Below are 6,398 nucleotides of genomic sequence, written 5' to 3'. Positions count from 1 at the left end.
TTAGAAGTCATATTTGCATCACCCTTGGGTTACAAATGAAATTCCATTCATTTACGTAGAAGGAGGTGCAGGGCACCACACTAATCTTTGGTCGCACATTGGGAGGTCTGGCCAAAGTCACCATACAGTCTTGTCTTATAATACTAGTAACAGTGCCAGGAATAGTATCCATGTAACAGTACCAACAATAGTGGTGAAATAACATTGTCAGCCACACTAACCATATAATAGTACCCGTGATCCATACAATGCCATAAAATAGTACCAGACGTAGTGCCCAACTAACCATACTTCCCATTCCATTTTAAACCAGCAACAATAGTGTTTAACAGTGCCAGACAATTGTCCATCCTATCTATACTGCTAGTTTATGTGGATTTAAGACTTTTTCCTAAATACATTGCTCTATCAAAACTGCTTTGTTTGGTCACTATCTTAATATATTCACTTCATTGTTTACACTCAGTTTCTATGGCCACTGGGCTTATCTGCTCAGTTCCCAAGTGACTAGCTGCCTTCTCTCAGGGGGGGGGGGGGGGGGGGGGAGGGGCTGAGCGCTCGGCAGCAGCTCTAAGCTTTGTATGTCTGACAAGTAACGGAGCCCCACAGATAGGGGAGGTGAGAGCTCCGGCATTTCTGATTCTGGTTTAATTGAATTTGGCTGATAAGGGCTGAGATAAGGCGTCCGTTACCTCTGTATGTAATGCAAGCTGACTCAAATCCAGCTCTGCTACATCAGCTTCTACATCAGGTTCATACTGTGGTGAGGCATTTACAACCAATCCCTCATTACTGACTGCAAACATAGCAGATAGCAGTGCAAATGAAACCCCGCCCACCAATGTGCCGCGAAAACCAGGAAGTGAACAGAGCAGTTAGCCTGTAGGGTGGTGAACAAGGGTTATGGGAATACCCCTTTAACATGTTTTACCTAAAACCTACATAGGTGCCAAAGATAACGCGCGATATTAATGATGCTGGGGGTTGGGGGGATTTCTAACGAATTGCTATTAGATATTACATTTTCGCTTATTGAACATTTCTGGCGCATTTGGCGTCACTAACTCTCCCACAAACTGTTCAGCCTGTAGAATTATTTTAGCATCAGTAATCACTTCAACACTGCAATTGAAAAGTCGTATCACCCAAATCTGGTTCTGGATAATCACAACATCCATATTTTAACTTTTTAACATAATATTTGAACATACCTGTTGGATGTTGAAGCCGCTGCCCCTACTGGAGGGTCTGTTTCAGTGCTAATAACTGATTTTCTGAAGGATCCAGTCTTCAACCAGCGATCCATTGCTGAACAACCAAATTAGGAATGTTTTTCGAATAACACGTGGCGAATAACTGCAAATACTGCACAAGCTAAACTGACACAGCAAGGATCGAGTGATCGCACAATACGAGCGTGAAAGATGACTAAAGCACTTCTGTCCGTAGATACAGTTTGTTCGGCGAATATACGAGACTGGCATATTTAACCGGAAAGTGCAGTCTGAGACCAGTTAAGAAGTGCCGTTTGACCGTGAAGCATTAATCCGCCGGCCTCGTATATTTGCTGAACAGACCGGTAGAATATTAGGAGTGCAAGTGAACTAGTATTTTAATTTTGAAACCCTTCACATTTATCTATTTTTTATTGTTAACCGTTTATTATCGCCATATCGCAGAGCACCTGTAGATGGTTCGCGGAGCACTTGGTGCACAGTTTGGGAAACGCTGTTATATGCAATATAGTATTAGTTTCCAGATAACAATGTCAGCCACATGATCCATATAATAATACCGATGACAGTGTCCAAACAACATTGTCAGACACACATGCTATAAAATAGGTCCAGAAAGTGCCCAACTGTTACTAACAATTACCTGCCATGTCTAATGAATGTAGTGGCTGCTATGTAAACATCCAGATATTCATTGGAAATGGCATATTTCACTTATTCCTACACTAAATCATTCAATCACATGGCATGGTATACTCTAGAGATTACCAGAATAATTCTCACTGAGCCAAATTCCTCTTAGTATGAGAAGTGTTACTGTTCTCTTGCACGAAGTACAAGCCTGTGGTTCTCACTAGGGAGCCATATATTATGTTGTATCAAATGTTGTACAATTTCTCATTAATTCAGACTTTGACAGAATTTAAAAGGGATGTCCCCTTTATATTTGTTACAATAAGATAATCACAGAGTGTTACACAATGATTCATTGTAATCTGCAGCGAGAGGCAAGTGTTATCTTTCCCTGCAGTGCCTCCACAGGAGAAGTGAAGCATTACATACAGTCCTATGAAAAAGTTTGGGCACCCCTATTAATCTTAATCATTTTTACTTCTAAATATTTTGGTATTTGCAACAGCCATTTCAGTTTGATATATCTAATAACTGATGGACACAGTAATATTTCAGGATTGAAATGAGGTTTATTGTACTAACAGAAAATGCGCAATATGCAGTAAACCGAAATTTGACCGGTGCAAAAGTATGGGCACCTCAACAGAAAAGTGACATTAATATTTAGTACATCCTCCTTTTGCAAAGATAACAGCCTCTAGTCGCTTCCTGTAGGTTTTAATCAGTTCCTGGATAAAGGTATTTTGGACAAACAATTCAAGTTCAGTTAAGTTAGATGGTCGCCGAGCATGGACAGCCCGCTTCAAATCATCCCACAGATGTTCAATGATATTCAGGTCTGGGGACTGGGATGGCCATTCCAGAACATTGTAATTGTTCCTCTGCATGAATGCCTGAGGATTTGGAGCGGTGTTTTGGATCATTGTCTTGCTGAAATATCCATCCCCGGCGTAACTTCAACTTCGTCACTGATTCTTGAACATTATTCTCAAGAATCTGCTGATACTGAGTGGAATCCATGCGACTCTCAACTTTAACAAGATTCCCGGTGCCGGCATTGGCCACACAGCCCCAAAGCATGATGGAACCTCCACCAAATTTTACAGTGGGTAGCATGTGTTTTTCTTGGAATGCTGTTTCTTTTTGGACGCCATGCATAATGCCTTTTTTTATAACCAAACAACTCAATTTTTGTTTCCAAAATGAAGCTGCCTTGTCCAAATGTGCTTTTTCATACCTCAGGCAACTCTATTTGTGGCGTACGTGCAGAAACGGCTTCTTTCTCATCACTCTCCCATACAGCTTCTATTTGTGCAAAGTGCGCTGTATAGTTGACCGATGCACAGTGACACCATCTGCAGCAAGATGATGCTGCAGCTCTTTGGAGGTGGTCAGTGGATTGTCCTTGACTGTTCTCACCATTCTTCTTCTCTGCCTTTCTGATATTTTTCTTGGCCTGCCACTTCTGGGCTTAACAAGAACTGTCCCTGTGCTCTTCCATTTCCTTACTATGTTCCTCACAGTGGAAACTGACAGGTTAAATCTCTGAGACAACGTTTTGTATCCTTCCCCTGAACAACTATGTTGAACAATCTTTGTTTTCAGATCATTTGAGAGCGGGCTGTCCATGTTCGGCGACCATCAAACTTAACTGAACTTGAATTGTTTTGTAGAAAGAAATGGTCCAAAATACCTTCATCCAGGATCCAGGAACTGATTAAAAGCTACAGGAAGCGACTAGAGGCTGTTATCTTTGCAAAAGGAGGATGTACTAAATATTAATGTCACTTTTCTGTTGAGGTGCCCATATTTTTGCACCGGTCAAATTTTGGTTTAATGCATATTGCGCATTTTCTGTTAGTACAATAAACCTCATTTCAATCCTGAAATATTACTGTGTCCATCAGTTATTAGATATATCAAACTGAAATGGCTGCTGCAAACACCAAAATATTTAGAACTAAAAATGATTAAGATTAATAGGGGTGCCCAAACTTTTTCATAGGACTGTAGTATTCTGTAAAAGGATGGGCTGATTATGATAATGGACCAGGTCCTCCAGAGCAACAGATGCTCTTTGTGACTGCTCTCTACTTTGGCTAGTAGATGACCACTGATCTATTAACTCAGAAATCAAGGTTAGTAAAGTTTTAATCGGAAAACCAAATAATTGGATATTAAATTTAAGTATAAGTAGATGTGGGTTAACACGGTGGCTTGGTGGTTAGCATTTCAGACTTGCAGCCCTGGAGTCCTTGGTTTGAATCCTGCCAAAGACAACATCTGCAAGGAGTTTGTATGTTCTCCCTGTGTTTGCATGGATTTCCTCCCATACTACAAAGACATACTGATTGGGGAAAATGCATATTGTGAGCTGTATATGGGACTCACAATCTACATTTAAAAAAAATTAAATAGAAATAGTAATATTATAAAACAATAAACAAGTGACCAACAAGATAAGTCATTTTATTTATACATTTATTCTTTTTATTTTGTAAGAAATGTACATTACAGGGCACATTAGGTACAATTACATGCCTGGGTGTGTTGTATTGTATAAATATATACTGGCAGTGTTATGCTGTGAACTATCAAGTTAGTGGATAATATAATAGGTGTAAATACTGAGGCCTGTGGTATAATATTGATAATTTGTTCAACAAATCATAAAAATGATAGTGGTATAGAACAAATCCTAGGTGCAGGTAATTCATTGAGTGTCATCTGTATTGGCACGTGAATGTAGGTGGAGCCGCAGTTTTAGGCAGTATGATTGACAGGTCTACCTGGATAGTGCAGGTTCCTTTATGTCATTGTTCTCCACTTATTTGTTTTGCATTTGCTGGTACTGCAGCTGTAAGAGGCCTTATGTCTTTTTCAAAATAATTGGGGGATCATCAATATTCTGGTGTAGATGTGTAATAATTTGGTGCATGTTTGGCGCCAAAGATGTGCCACATCCCCCATTCTGCACATCGCTTACCACTCTCCGTGAATGTAGGCGGAGGGAGGTGGGGATGTCTCAACTCCACATATTTATTATAGCTAATGCCAGGTTTGTGATTGGTGTACAAGTCATTCAGCCACACTGGGGTGCCCCTTGATTAGTTAAGAGGCCGTAACCTTGCCTTGTGGATTCTGGGGCCATTATTAAGAGTGGAGTAAGCCTGTTGCAATGTCTTAAATCAGGTCCACTCATACCCTAAACACGTTGTAAGTAGTAGGGTCTACTTTGTTTTTTTCCCAGTGCACCACTCTGGTGTATAGGTGGTGTTTGGTATTGCTCCTAAGTCACGGTCACTTGGATGAAGTTGTGCAGCGATAATAGAAGGGTTTGTATTGAAGGAGTAAAGCCTTGGATTGTCATATAACAAGGATGTCGATGCTGTGGTCTCCATCTAATAATGTTTTCTCAGATTTGTCTTTATCTGATCTCTTTTCTACATAAAATCTAAGGCGACCTGTAGCCTCAAGAAACACATTGGAGCAAATTTACTAACACTTTATAAAATGTAGACAATGACAACTTTCACTAGACAGTCTTGTACTGCACCAGATTTATTAGTGTCTAATGCTGTTTGATAAATCTATCTCAAATTTGTCTAAATTTATAGCTCCTATTATTTGGCTTAATTTATTCCATTTAGTGCATTTTTGTCACACACCATGGCAACTTTGGCCACACCTACTTCCCAAAACCACTCCTCTTTGTTGAAAAACCACACCCCCATGTCAAAACCATGTGATAAATATGCTACAAGGTATATTTGACAGTATTTTTTAGCACAAATGAAACCAAAATTCTACTATATTTTGCGTAGTAAATATTTCTCACTGTTTTTGTTGCAGATATTTTTCTCTTCATCAGACAAACCCGGGAGTAGAAGTATAAAGCTTTCCTTTATATATCCAATGCTCTTTTTACTCTACTCTTGGCCTTGACTTATAAAACAGAGCAAAATTTGCACCAAAAAAGCAACAATGTGCAACACAATCCCCGCTTTTTGCACTGCTTGCCACTTTCATAGGGAGGAGGGCAGGGTGGGTCGCGGGCACAACATAAATCTAGTTTTCTGGCATGAGTTATACCAGAAATCTACGCCAGTTCCTAACTAACATAGCTCTCCAATCTGGCACATGGACATAAGTCTGATTTTTGTAGAGGTCGAAGCCTCATGATATCTTCGGCGTACCTTGTGCCTGTTGGGTCCTTTATTAAGTCCAACATACAAAACACCGATTTTAATAAATCTGGCCCAATGTGTGTCTTCAGACTTCAGCTACTGTTTTAAGTCCTAGATTACTTTTTGGACTACCATAATGCCTTTAGAGCTATTGTGATGTTCTACTGGCTAAGTCTCTTACTTTATATGTACGTTATACATACACATGTCACAAGTTTTTTTCTACCTATATATCTCTCATAATCAGTAGTTGCTCAACAGCATACAAAAAAACAACACACACAAAAAAACAAGCAATCTGTACACAATAGACGATACTGTATATCCTCTAATCACATTGCTA

Source organism: Leptodactylus fuscus, chromosome 6, assembly GCF_031893055.1.
Source record: "Leptodactylus fuscus isolate aLepFus1 chromosome 6, aLepFus1.hap2, whole genome shotgun sequence".
Taxonomy (NCBI): domain Eukaryota; kingdom Metazoa; phylum Chordata; class Amphibia; order Anura; family Leptodactylidae; genus Leptodactylus; species Leptodactylus fuscus.
This window is presented reverse-complemented; position numbering follows the sequence as displayed.